The sequence below is a fragment of the Atractosteus spatula genome, assembly GCF_055471065.1.
Source record: "Atractosteus spatula isolate fAtrSpa1 chromosome 10 unlocalized genomic scaffold, fAtrSpa1.hap1 SUPER_10_unloc_6, whole genome shotgun sequence".
NCBI classification, from domain to species: Eukaryota; Metazoa; Chordata; class Actinopteri; order Semionotiformes; family Lepisosteidae; genus Atractosteus; species Atractosteus spatula.
Genome location: NW_028296626.1, coordinates 674,568 through 688,940, shown reverse-complemented (window position 1 = coordinate 688,940; position 14,373 = coordinate 674,568). Strand labels below are relative to the sequence as shown.

General features: G+C 48.6%; 1 pseudogene; it reads right to left on the bottom strand.

Moving 5' to 3' along the window:
- Positions 1 to 14,254: 14,254 nt before the first annotated feature.
- Positions 14,255 to 14,373, bottom strand: LOC148811924 (5S ribosomal RNA; annotated as a pseudogene).

The window sequence follows — 14,373 nt, the reverse complement described above, 5'->3', positions numbered from 1 at the left end:
GAGGTATCCTACTCATTTGGGCCCCTGAGCAAGGCCCTGAACCCCAGCTGCTCCAGGGGTGCCGTATAAATGGCCGACCCTGCGCTCTGACCCCCAGCTTCTCTCTCCCTGTCTATGTGTTTCATGGAGAGCAAACTGGGGTCTGCAAAAAGAAAAATTCCTAATGCAAGAAATTGAATATGGCCAATAAAAGTGATCTGATCTTATCATTTCAGGGCCACAGGACCTATTCTGGCAAGCAAAGGGCACTAGGCAGGCTACATCCTGGACAGGACGCCACTCTATCACAGGTCTTGGTAAATTGATCACGTATTATGTCTTTATTATGTTTGTCGAGCAAAGCCAAGTTCCCATCTGGGCCACTAAGGGCCGGAAGCTAATTGGAAACTACATCTAAATGAAAATCAAAGAAATCTGAAAGGAGCTCTTAAGTGTTTCTCTGATTGCAGATCGCCGACCCGCAGTGATTGCTAAGAAGGCATGCCTCACCTTGATCGTCTCAGGTTAGTGTGTCCTTTTTTCATTTGTGTTTACTAACCCTGAACCTCTGTTTGAATGGATGATGTTGCATTACTGCACAGTATTCAAGTTCAAGTTCATTGTCATTATACTCATATACAGGTATATGGTAGAACGAAAAGCTATTTAGCTAGCTCTCAGACGATAAGTAATACAAAAAAACAACAATACAATTGTATAATAAAAGAAAGACAGAGACAACAGGCAGTGTGCAAAAACAACAACAGGCAATGTACAAAACAACAAAAGGTAACAGGTAATGTGCAAAACAACGTCTGATGTGTAAAAACATGCATCAACAGAATGAAATAAAAGGATAGAAATTATGGGGCGTGAGCTTTTTGACATGTAAGGTAGAGGTAGATTTCAATGTGTGTTTGAGTTTTTGGTAAGGCACTGTGAGGTTCAGATCATAGGTGAGAGGTGAGGTGAGAGTGAGAGAGGCTGGGAGTTTAATAGTTTAATAGTGCGGGGGTAAAAACTGTCTCTGAGTCTGGTAGCTCTCTGTAACTATCTGAAACACAACGACGGTTACTTATCGACAGATACTTTATTGATCCCGTGAGGGGAAATTGCAGTGCGATAGCAGCACTGTCAACACAGCGACAGTGTAACGATATGATACAACAATACAACAACACAATCCAATCAGTACAGTCAGTGAGAAGTGCACTAAGAAGAGTTGCTCACAGTCCAGAATATACAAAAGAGCAAGCCAGAACAGTACACAAAAAAGTTGTACTGCACAATGTAAATATATTGCAAAAGTCCCTGGCATGTATTGCACAAAAAACAATTGTAAATGGGGAAAAAACCCGATGGAAGCAGAGAGTTTACTGTTTAGTCCAAAACCAGGTCAGAGTCAGTGCTGCCCCATCCCAGACACACAGTGGATGAGTGGTACAGTCTGGTGGCAGAAGGCACAAATGACCTCCTGTAGCGCCCCCTGTCGCACCGCGGTTGGATCAGTCTGTTGCTGAACGTCCTCTTCATTCTCACAAGCGTGTCATAGAGGGGAGATGTCCATGATGGCCTGTTAGGATTTTCCTTGAGCACCTTTTTGGTGTTCTCCAGTAAAGAGGCAAAGAAATATGTGTTCAGCTTCATTCAAATACACCGTTTGCTCCTGCCTACTTGTTTACTTTATTTAGAATTGGTCACAAATTTATATAGTGTCGTAGGGAAAAATAAAACGGTGAATGGTTGTAGACAGTTTGCCAAGGTTAATTTATGGCTGGTTTAAAAAAATTGATTATATACAGCACATGTATTGTAATCTCCTCATGTGGGCTTTTTCTCTCCTTTCCAATTTGGACCGGCGGAGATGGAAGATAAAAAGAGGTTTATTCAGACCTCTGAACTTCGGTGTTGAAAGGGCCAGCGCCTCGGTCCAGTCAGTCCAGGGGTCTGTAACTCTGGTACAGTTAGTCCAGGGGTCTGTGACTCTGGTCCAGTCAGTACAGGGCTCTCTGATCCTGACCGAGGGAGAGCTCAGGTCTAGTGAATCTTATAGGTCACCCTGAATCACCGGTTTTATTTATGTTTGTTCCCAATGATTCCTCAGTTACTTAATTGAACAGACCACCTGTTTAATTGATCATAGTCAAGGTGATCCAGGCCTTTATTAATTGATCAAAGCACTGTTATTTACTCCTGGTCCTGGAGCATGACAGGTAAATTTATATGAGTGAGAGCCCTGTAACAGCGCCAATCGAGTCTAATTACATGAAGAGTGTATTCAAGCCATTAAGAGTCCAGGAAAGGACATCGATATGTCCTTTGATTATGTGCTTTGCGAGGAGAGTTTGGAGTTTCTGCAAAGAGTTTTGCACATGCACACCTGTTCAAGACTTTTTCTGTTGGGGGTACAGTCTCTTTCTGCAGGATCAAGATGGCTAACCTCTCATAAGCACTTGGCTCACCTAGATAGATCCTTTTCAGTCAGTTAACTGGGTTTCATTTGATGTATAATGACTGGAGTGGTTGAACCCTGGGTTTAGTTCTGCTGTCTGCTGTCTGGAGGTGGTATGTCCCTCCAGTTCATGTGTGTTTCTTATAGGTTTGCCCCAGTTTCCTCCCACACTCCAGAGACATGCTGGAGGGTCAATTGGCTTCTGGGAAAATTGGCCCTGATGTGAGTGTGGGCGTATCTGTGCCCTGCAATGGGCTGGTGTCCCTGTGTTAACGTAGTCATTCATCTGTCCTGCCTTGTGCCTGTGGCTTATGGCTCACCCACATTGTTTCGAGGATGCAAATGACTCATCAGCAGAAACACCTCAGTCTTTTCCCTGAGTCTCCCTGAGTTTTGCATCGAAAGTTTGTTTTCCCTGCCTGCATGCCAGAACCCTGCAGTTAGACGTCATCTGTCAGGTGTTTCTTTCATTTGCTGCCCGCTTCTGGGCCTCCGCTAATCCCTCTGTATCGCCTGCGGTCTGGACTGGTCCGCTCATCTGGACCTGAGCGAAGTACAGAAATGACTGGGGGGCTGATTGCTCATCAAGAAACCTGTGGCCACCAGCCTACCAACTTGGAGGTTGTACCTCCTTAGACGAATTATCATCTGGTCTTGTTGATGCCGTTGCTTTGTGCCAATTTATCGTTCCACCCGACTTTTATATCAGAGGTGCTCTTGATTATTGATATTCCATCTGCCCACCTGTTCCACCTCATCCAGTTCAGGGTGGTGGCACAGCCAGAGCTTATTCCAGTAAACAGCAGGCACAAGGAGTGGTACTCCATCACAGGGCACACACACTCACACCCGCACTAACTCTCCCAGACGTCAGTGAATATACCAGCATGCCTTTCGACTGGGGAGGAGACTGGAGCACCCAGAGGAAACCCAGTGTGAGCAAAGTGTCGAATATACAAACCAGACCAGAAGCAGAGCTAAACCCAGCATCCCAGCGCTGAGAAACTGCAGTGCTTTAGCCCCTGTGCCACTTCACAGTGCATGGGCAGATCCATTTGAAATCCTCCACCAGGGAAGACGAAACCACTCAAAACGACAACCACAAATGTCGGGTTCAGAAGTGCCGGGCCATTCCCTGACCGGATTTGCTTCTCCAATGCGTTGGCCCGTCGTGGGCTGGCTTGGCCAGGCATCGCGAGCTGATCACCCACTGCTCCTAAGCCTCAACCCTGCGTCCCGCGTTTCAGGCCTCTGGGCGTTGGCCTCGCCTCACCGCTACCACTTCGTGAGCAAGCGCAGGACGTGGGTGGGGGCTTGGGCGTACTGCAGGGGTCAGTACACGGACATGGCTACCGTGAACGGGCCAGCCGACCTGGAGCAGCTCCTCACCACTGCCGAGCCGGTCACCAGCTTCGCCTGGATCGGCTTGTACTACGTCTGGGACCTGTGGCAGTGGTCCCTTGGGGGGGGCTACCTCTACGGCGTGGGGAGGTCTGCTTTCACCAGCTGGTACGCGGGAGAACCGAACAACTACGGCGGCAAGGAGAACTGCGTGGCGATGATCAGCAGCTAGTTGTGGGCTGATCGCTCTTGCACTTTCACGAGGTATTCCGTTTGCTATCAAGGTAAATGTCCCATGAGTCTTTTACGGTCTTTCTCTCACGAATACTGAATGTGTAGTCATAATAATGCAGCCATATCACCCTGCAACTCACAACTGGCAACCCACTGAAGCTAAACAGGTGTGAGTCTGGTCAGTACCTGGATGACCTCCTGGGAAAAACTAAGGTTGCTGCTAGAAGAGGTGTTATTGGGCCAACAGGGGGCGCTCACCCTGCGGTCCATGTGGGTCCTGATGCCCCAGTATAGTGACGGGGACACTATACTGTAAACAGGCGCCGTCCTTCGGATGAGATGTAAAACCGAGGTCCTGACTCTCTGTGGTCATTAAAAATCCCAGGGCATTTCTCGAAAAGAGTAGGGGTGTAACCCCAGCGTCCTGGCCAAATTTCCCATTGACCCTTACTAATCATGGCCTCCTAATAATCCCCATCTATGAATTGGCTTCATTACTCTGCTCTCCTCCCCACTGATAGCTGATGTGTGGGGAGTGTTCTGGCGCACTATGGCTGCCGTCGCATCATCCAGGTGCATGCTGCACATTGGTGGTGGTGGAGGGGAGTCCCCATTACCTGTAAAGCACTTTGAGTGGAGTCCAGAAAACCGCTATATAAGGAGCGGTTAGCATCGCTTCCTCGCGGCACCGGGGCCCTAGGTTCAAATCCTGGGGTGGCGAGGTGGAGTTTGCATGTTCTCCCCGTGTTTGCGGGGGTTTCCTCCAGGTGCTCCAGTGTCCCCCACAGTCCGACGCTCTGGTGGGTGAATTGGCTGCTGGGAATGTCTGACCCTAGGGCTTATGTCTGCAGAGAGTTATGTTTGCAGAGAGCGTTATACCGACCTGACCTGGGTGAGGAGCCAGAGCGAGAATGAGTTAGTAAGAGTCACGGCCGGAGGCAGGGAGGTCTGGATCGGGCTGTTCACCGAGGCCTGGAAGTGGTCTGATGGGGACATCTCCACTTTCCGCCCCTGGTACGAGGGGGAGCCCAACAATGATGGCGGCATTCAGAGCTGTGGCGCTGTGAATCTGCAGGGGAGCGCGAGAGGCTTCTGGAATGACTATTATTGCAATACCACCTACGCGTTCTTCTGCTACAGTGGTAAGTTATTGCGGGGCCATTTCGACAGCCTTATAGGGGTAAACTTGCGGGGAACGTCGCCGGCACTTCGTTCTCTGCGACCGCTTGTCCAATTTGCGCTTGTGGTGGCCCAGAGTCGGTCCCAGGGTGCACTGGGTGCAGTGGTTAGCATTGCTGCCTCGTATTGCCTGAGCTCTGGGTTCAGTCTGCATGGAGTTTGAATGCTCTCCTTGTTTTTGCGTGGGTTGCCTCCTGCATTCCGAAGACATGCTGGTAGGTTTTGAATTAGCTCCTGGGCAAAATTAGCTGTGGTGTGTGCCCTGTGACGGACTGGCATTACTTACAGGGTGAACCCTGCCTTGCACCTTTTGCTTGCTGGGATAGACTCTGGAGCCACCTCTGGAGCACCAGTCTTTTGTAATATTGTAAGTGATGTTTCGACGTCCTTGACCATATAACTGTCCCTCAGACCAGGCAGGTTGAATCACTTAATGCTCCTTCAGAATGGGGTTTGCCTCTTTTATTGTCTTCTACACTGATTTCATTATTTCCTCCGCAGGGAAGAGGGTGGTGCTGAGAGTGAGGATATTAATGGACTCGGGAGTGAATCCTAATGACCCAGATGTTGAGGAGTGGCTTCTGGTCCAGGTATAAGAAATCGACTGCTAGACTGTGTCAGTGTGTATAGGAGGAGCTGCAGCAGACAAAAAAGATAATCCAGTCAATGCTATGCATAATGAGCCACACATTGCTACATTATACAGAAATCAGAAATACACTCAATCAAAATGGTTGTCACACATTACACGCAGTGGGTTCCTACCAATATGAGTCATTACTGGGGATTTTCTTTAGTTCAAAAAAAGCATTTTAGTAGTTTCTTCCAAAATCTATTAATGAGGAAACAATCAGATGAATATAAAAGGGATAGTGTACTTTTTATTTTAGTGTTACCTCACCTGGCTGGGGAAATCATTTGTGAAGAATGAGCCAGGGAGGCAGCCTCAAGGTTGAAGTTGGTGTGGAGGGAGGGAAGCAAGAGAAGATGAGCGCAGAGCTGTGGACAGACTGGGAGTATTTATAAACTGGGGAGTGGAAGTGATTAATAAACACCATACAAAACAAACACAAGAAGTTACTATTATCTTCCTTTTGGCATTTTGCATTAAGGGTGCATATGAATAGACACAAAGATATAGGGTGGAGTTATAGAGTTGTAGTTTCCTCTCACGAGGCACCAGTAATGTAGGGGTTGCGCATTTACTGGGACAATTCTTAATTGTAGCAGTAAGTCACAAAATGATTCTTTTCATGGTATTAGAATCCAACTTGCGGGATAACTCAAACAACGCACACACACAGGTACTAATACACGAGAATACATTTATTAATACATAAAATGTGCATATAAACATAACAGATCTTATCGAGAGTTAGCAGAATGCAACAGGTATATATTAAATCACGAAGAGTTACCAATACCAAGAGGACATACGTTCAGTATATCATTCATTTAGACCGTTTCGTAAGTGGACTTGGTTACAACTTCTACACTAGATACTCAAAACAAGTACATCACTCATAGGAATTAAATTGATATCAACTGTGGTTGAGGTAACAATTGAATTCTTGAGCTGTAATGCAGAATGTTGAATACTCATCCAATCTGTGTGGAGTCAGATCTCCTGCAGACACAAAGAAGCAAAGGGAGGCTTGTTGCTGTCCAATCTGTGCTCTCTGGCTCGGTGCCAGGCAGTGGTGCTGCTTGCGACGTGGTGAGAGAGATTTCTACTGCGATGCTCTAGCAGTGGGCTCTCTGAAGACCGGCTAGTTAGTTCTGGCTTACTAGCAAAGTTTGTGCACAGGAGAAAAATGACTGCGGGTCCCAGCAGGTCAGGAAGAAGACCGGTTCGTTCGTGATGAAGCGCTAGTTCTGAATAGTGATTCAGCTGAATAGCATCAGCAGCAAGCCTCCAACCTGTTCACGAGGCTTGCTGCTGATGCTAACCTCAGGTGGAGGTTACGCGCTGGCTACCTCCATTCTCAACTCTTAGAACAAAGGAAAGTCCTGCACTCGGACACACTGGCCTTTACGTGGTCGTCCGGGCTGAGTCTGAGGATGTTCAAGTGGAGCCCTGAGGCTGAATGTCCAGCAGGCGCGCTGCAAGAATGTCCTGCGCTTGGGAACTGTGTTTCCTTGCGAACTGTTCTGCGCTTCCCAACTGTTCTGCCCTGAGAACTGCTTTACAGGCTCTCTGTGTTGCCTGTTTTTACCTGGAGGAACTGCAGGTTGTTCATTGGTTGAAAGTTTCATGGGCATCCGAGACCCACGTGGGGTTAACCTGCCCTACCAGTTCCTGATTGGCTGATGATGAGTAACCATGCCCTCTGACCTTAGAGTCGTAAACCAACTTTGAATAACACTTTCCCTTGGAATCACAGACTTTAAGGCACCAGAATTGAGATTACTAATGTTGCTGGAGAATCTCAGGAATTGGGGAGCTGTTCCTTATCAGGACACTCTATCAGCTAGGGAAACACCTTAATTGTGAACCAAATGGAGTGGCCTCAAGCACCACTGAAGTGAAGGAGAGAGGGACTGGCAAGGGAACAGAAAACTTAATTCCTGTATTTTAATAAGCCTCGCCGCTACAGAGTTAATAAGGGCTTTAAACTGGAATGTAAGAGAGAGAATACTGGAGATCATGCTTGCGGTTATATCGAAGTGCTGACGTTTCCCTTGCTGGCTTTGTTTATTGTGTCATGCCTGCTCACATCGGATTGCTCGAAGACCCTCCCGAGTAACCACAGCAACCGACGTGGCCACCTGTCAATCACCCAGATGCCGTGACAGTGCAATCAGGTGGAGGATCAGTTCCATCTGCTCACAGTTAGCCATCACCTGCCTCCTTATCCAAGTATATTGACGATCAGCCCTCACATGGCATCACTTCCTCGCTCAGTCTTAGGGAGTTCAGGCTTGAGCCTTGGCGTTCCTTAGTCAAGTTTTCCTCGATGCTTTGACCCCGTTTCCCTCAACCTTGCTCTTAGATCGCACTTGTGTTTGCTCCTTGGCATTGAAGATTTCTCGCTTCAACTTTGTCTCTTAGCTGCTTCGCTTGGGTATCTATCGGCTCCGGGCTTTGCCTTTTTTCGACACCGCCTCTCTGGCTGCCTCCGTGCTTTGTTCTGCGACTTCGAATCCTGCTATGTCCCGTGTTTTCAGAGCGCTCACTCCAGCTTCCCCCTCCCACTACAGACCACTATCACCTGCCACAGGCGCTGTCTGCTGCTGCTTCCCTGTTTCGCCCAGCGATTGCTTCCTCCCCACCGCGAAAAGACTGCAGCTCTCATTCAGGAAGACATACCAAGCCCGATTTCTGACCCGGGCGCTGTGGTGCTGTTCCCTCCGCAGCTGACAAGAGAGCTGTCCAAGCACACCGAGCTGAGAAACACCAGCCTGCGCTGGAGCCAGGAGGACAATGGCATGGTGTTCTCGAAAGAGGAGGAAGACGGTGAGATGCTTAAGCAGCACAGCCTTGCCGTCGTGCGTTCTGAAAGCCGGGTAGTTCATCAGTGATGTGTTTGCTCCGCAGGGCAGTGCCACCCCATGGGAGACTGAGTGTCAGAAGATCAGTCTGCACAGGATTCCTCTGGGCAGTGTGAAACACTGGTCTACACAAAACGCCACTGGCGACAGACCGACATCAAACTTCAAATACCGTAGCATTTATATTAAGGTTCAATATATATGGATATGTATTTTAATATTTTCTTCATGTTTAAGTGATTCTTAAACATGAAGGTCTGGTCTCAGTACAGTGAAAATTCATTGAGAGTTGTTTAATGAATGGATATATATATATTATCACATTTAAATGTAGTAGTTTTATTAAAGTCCAAGGAAATACTATTTGAGAATTGTTTGCTTTGGTGTTTTTTTCACTTGCGTATATTTGGAAGGGAACATTTGATAAACCTTACTGGGCAACTTGACTTTCTGACCAGCTGCTGAAAAGTTGGGTTTCAAAGTTTTAAAGAGAATGAAAATGGTTAGTCGGTTGATGGTGGATGACATTGAAGCCACAGATCAGAACAGGTGGACTTACAGTAAGTGGAATATGATTAAACGTCAGATTTTCAATGTTGACGGCTTAGAGACTAACAATAGACTAAACAGATTATGAACATCTATTCTACACAGGGGGACACAGTGGGATCTTTGTAAATTATTCCATGTATCGTAAGTACATGTGTACAGGACAAACACAGAGCTCTAATAAGCTGAATTGTCTATTGGTATCATTACCTTTTCATATGTTCTTAAGTAATTTGATTTGTTATAAATAATAATAATTGCTTACACTTATATAGCGCTTTTGTGGACTCTCCACTCAAAGCTCTTTACAGGTTAATGGGGATCCCCTCCACCCCAATGTGAGCAGTGTGACAGCTGATCCACTGTGAGAGCGGAGGGGTGTGTCTTCCTCTTGTGGCCGCAGACGCTACTGCATGGACACCGGAATTCCTGGTTAAGCCGCACTTCCTTAGTGACCGTTGCTATGCACGACTTTCGTTTTTTTTATTGCAACAACAAAAATTCATACAGTACAAACAATAATACATATAACATATAACACCAATAACACATTCAGGGGCTACAATCTGTAATACAATTGCACTTGACAAAAAAAAAAAGACTTAACAAGGTAAAAAAAGATCAGGTCCACACAGCTTTCACGTTCTTACATTTAAAAATACTGTATTGTAGATAACGCCCTTACGTCTGTTTTAAACTTTTAAACATGGGTCTCAGACCATTTAATTTTATCTATATAAAAACGCGTAGTATTAATGATTTAAAAGGAACATACTTCAAGGAACTTCTTGAAGGAGACATACTGTATATATCTGTGCATACTCAGGGTTATTGTGCTACTTAATCACGCTGGCATGTAGGGAATAAATACTGGATTATAGTGACCATGCAGCTTGGTGTCGGTCACCAGAGTAATTAAACGCAGCAGTAATTGGCTTTGCTCCTAACAAGGCTGTCAAGAGAGGATCGAGGCTGTCAGGGTTGAATAAATCTGGAATATATCTGCTCAATATCTGAGGATGGAACTGCAGGGGACTTTCATGGGTGTAAGACATCGCCCAAACTAGGTACTGTGTAATCATTGTGTTTGTAGCTACTCTGTTATCCTATGGAAGCACAAGGTTCAAGTCTTTTGCTAGGTCATGTGCATGCATCCAGGATGGATAGTGCATGCATCTATCCGGAAGGAAGTGTTTGCTGACCTGGCCAGCTGCTGCACCACCAAAAGACAGGTGGTACTTGGCGGGGATTTCAACATCGACCGGGAGAAGGGGAACTACTCAAGCAGTTCTCCCTGGTGGACGGTGCCGCCCAAACAACGCCGGAACGAAGTGGAGAAACTCCCGGGGAGTGTGCAGCCGCTTGGACTACATCTTTATGCACACGACCTGCTCCCTGGAGTCGGTGACGGTGTCCCCGGCGTGGTATTCCGACCACGAGTGCGTGACGGTGGTGGCTAACACCAACCTGCCTGCATTCGGTCGTGGGTACTGGAAGCTGAACCGGGAGATACTGGAGGAAGACGACTTCAGGGCACTGTTCAGTAAAGACTACGCAAGCTGGGTCGACATGAAGGACGGCTACAGCTCCGTGGTGGAATGGTGGGAGTCCATGAAGGACAGGACCCGAACGCTGGCGCAGACGTACTGCAGACGGAAGGCGGCCAGGGAGAGGAAGGAAGCTGCGTGATTCCCGAAACAACTAGAGGAGGAGTACAGCTCGGCTAACAGGGGAGGAGCCTTCAATTCAGCCCGGGCATGGGACCTGAAGGAAAGGCTCCGCAAGCTGCACACCGAGAAAGCCAAGGCTTTCCTGGTCAATGCACAAAGGGAGCATTATGAAAATAATGAAACCTGTTCCTCTTATTTCTTCAATCAGGTCCGAGAAGCCCAGAAAAAGAGGGTGATCTACAGACTGAGACGGGGAGATGGAGAGGAAGTGCTGGACGAGAGCAACAAGGTAGAAGCGACCACCACTTTCTACAAGGAGATCTTTTCAGAAAAGCAGACAGAGGTGGAGGCAGGCGATGCTTTTCTGGAGGGGCTGAAGGCACGAGTACCGGTGGAGGTGAGGGAGGACTTGGAGGGTCCGATCACGGCCGAGGAGCTGAAGGCGGTGCTCTTGTCCATGGAGAATGGCAAGGTGCCGGGGCCGGACGGACTCCCCAAGGAATTCTACACCTGCTTCTGGGACACCCTGGCGGCAGATCTGGTGGAAGTGGTGCAGGAGATCTTCCGCGGGGGAAACTCGGAAACACCATGAGGAAGGGTGTCATCTCCCTGCTCTTCAAGGGAGGAGATGCCGCCGACCTCAAAAACTGAAGGCCGATCACGATGCTCTGCATGGACGTAAAGATCCTGTCCAAGCTTCTGACCGCCAGACTGAGAACCGCCCTCCCCCACATCATCCACAGCGACCAGACGTGTGGGGTGGAAGGGCGATCCGTCAGCTGGAACCTCCAGCTGACCAGAGACGCCAGCGCCTGGGGCGAGGACCGGAATATGCCCATGATGGTGGTCAGACTGGACCAGGAGAAAGCCTTCGACAGAGTGAACCATAGCTATCTGTTCAGGGTGCTGGAACGCTTTAGTTTCAGAGACAGTTTCAGCCTCTGGATTAAGATACTGTACTCTGACGTAGGCAGCAGAGTCAACGTGAACGGAAACCTGGGGGATTTCATTCCCCAGGAATCCGGAGTATGACAAGGCTGCCCCCTTTCACCCCTTCTCTATGTTCTTTTCACAGAGCCCCTAGCAGAGGCGGTGAGACGGGAAACTGTCATCAACCGCCTGGAGATACCGGGAGGCGCGGGGGAAACCCTGAAGATCTCCCAGTACGCTGACGACACAACGCTGTTCCTGAGGTCGGACAGGGGGCTGAAGAGGGCCCTGCAGGTCATGGAGCAATACTCCAGAGCCTTGGGGTCGAAGCTCAACCGCCGAAAGAGCAAACTGAAGTTCTTCGGGCCCTGGAAGCACAGGACGACGGCGCCGGAGGGTCTCGAGCTCTGCACGGAGCCTCTTAAAATACTGGGGGTTTCCTTCCAGAGCCAGGACAACGAGACCATCAACTGGACCGAAAGGATCGCCAAGGTGAATGCGATGCTGGGTCTGTGGAAAACGCGGTCGCTGTCCTACACAGGGAAAGTGATGGTGTTGAAAGCAGACATCCTGCCGGCTTTGGTTTACCTGGCGGTGGTGTACCCGCTGCAGGCCAGACTCAGACGAGCGCTGCAAGGGATGATCTTCGGCTTCGTCTGGGGCGGCAAGTACGAGTACATCATGAGAAACCGGATGTGTCAGCCGGTTGAGGAAGGGGGTCGAGATGTCCCACATTTCCCCCTGAAACTCGACTGCATCTTCTACTGCAACCTCTGTCTGGCGCTGCGGGAGCCCAATGGCCACAAGTACCAGTATTTGGCAGGCTGTGGCTCTCTGTCCCTATGAGGCACTTGGTCCAGTGGTCAAACACTGGGCCCAAGGCAGAGATGCGACCGGAGTTCTACATCCACGCTGTCAAGTGGAGCAGGAGGTACGAGGCCACGAGACAGCCAGAGCTCTGCACCAACCACAGAGCCCTGTACAAAGAGGTGAGGGGGCATTTGGTCGCTGACGAATAGCTGCAGGTTCCCAGACAAGTCTGGGAAAGGACACAGCCCAAAGAACTTGACAACCAACTGAAGGACCTCAACTGGATGGCCGTACACAAGAGACTGGCTACCAGAAAGGTCCTCTACAGACACTCGATCTCCAGGAATACGCATTGCCCCCGGGACATGTGTTTCGTCGAGGAGACTCAGGAGCACGTGTTCTGGAGCTGCCCCTTCGCCAAGGCGGTGTGGGGCAGAATGGACAACACCATGCAACTCCTGGGAACGGGTGCGGTGCACAGTTACCAGTACATTCTGCTGGGGCTGGCACCTACCAGATTGGACAAGGGGAGGCAGTTCCTGATGTGGCTGCTGCTGTCCCTCACAAAAAAAGGCCTGTGGGACGTGAGGAACAATCTCATCCGGCACAACATCGAGTGGGGAGCGAGAGAGCTGGAGGAGAGGATTCTGGCGGACCTCAGGAGGAGGATGAAGCGCGACGTAGCCAAATGGGGTTTCCTCACGGCGAAGGAGCGCTGGAAAGGACTATGGGCCCTGACAGGGATTAATGGACAACAATAAGTGGTAGGGTTTGGAGGGACTCTCATAATAGCGCAAATCCGCCCACACTTGCAATGATTGATAACGGACAATCACCGCTGTTCCGCCGTTGTTTTTATTACGTGGAGTATTAATGTGTGTGAGATGTTTCTTTCTGAGATGTTTTTTTTTTCGGAATAAAGTATATTTTATAAGAAAAAAAATGTGGGAATCTCGACTGCATAATTTCTGGTAGTGGGGGACTGCGTTCGCGCTCTCCCCTGACGTGCTTGGTCCAATATCAGATACGGAAGAGTTACGACACCACGATCTGCGTGGCTGCGATAGGATCCCAGTTAGAAAGGAGTCGATGACACTGCTGGGTCACGGTTTCTTTTAGTTAGAGGTCCGGAGAAGCATTTCAAGCTAGTTACACTACTCCTTCCTGACATTCATTCCCTTTTCAAAGTCAGTCGATTTGCTGTAGTCTGCATTCTTTAGGCTGATTATCGAGGTTAGCCTTTATTTGGTCATGGGGGCCTCGGTACTGTATGCTAATTCTAAAGACAGTTTCACCCGTTTTCTGATTGCTAGGTTCTGTACCAGTGCAGACGTGTCAAACAGTGAATGGCTGTACCTCAATGAATGAAATCAGTAATAAATGAATATATGTATAGTTATACGAAAAACAAGTGGTTTATCGACTCATCTTCATTTGCAGATTTAGAGGCAGCTTCGATATTCGTTTTACAAAGGTTTTTTTTTTTATATGGGTCACACACATGCCATAGCAACAAAACATCTCTAGAGATGAGGCTATAGATCACCTTTCCATCCTCCAGGTTTTCCTCCCAAAGCCTAAGGCACCAACGGCGACCCCTGCTGGCCGAGAGAGCAAAAGCTTACAGCACCTGGTATTCCCAGGTGGTCTCCCATCCAAGTACTAACCAGGCCCACCGCTGCTGAACTTCCTAGATCAGACGAGACTGGGCATGTTCAGGGTGGTGTAGCCATAAGC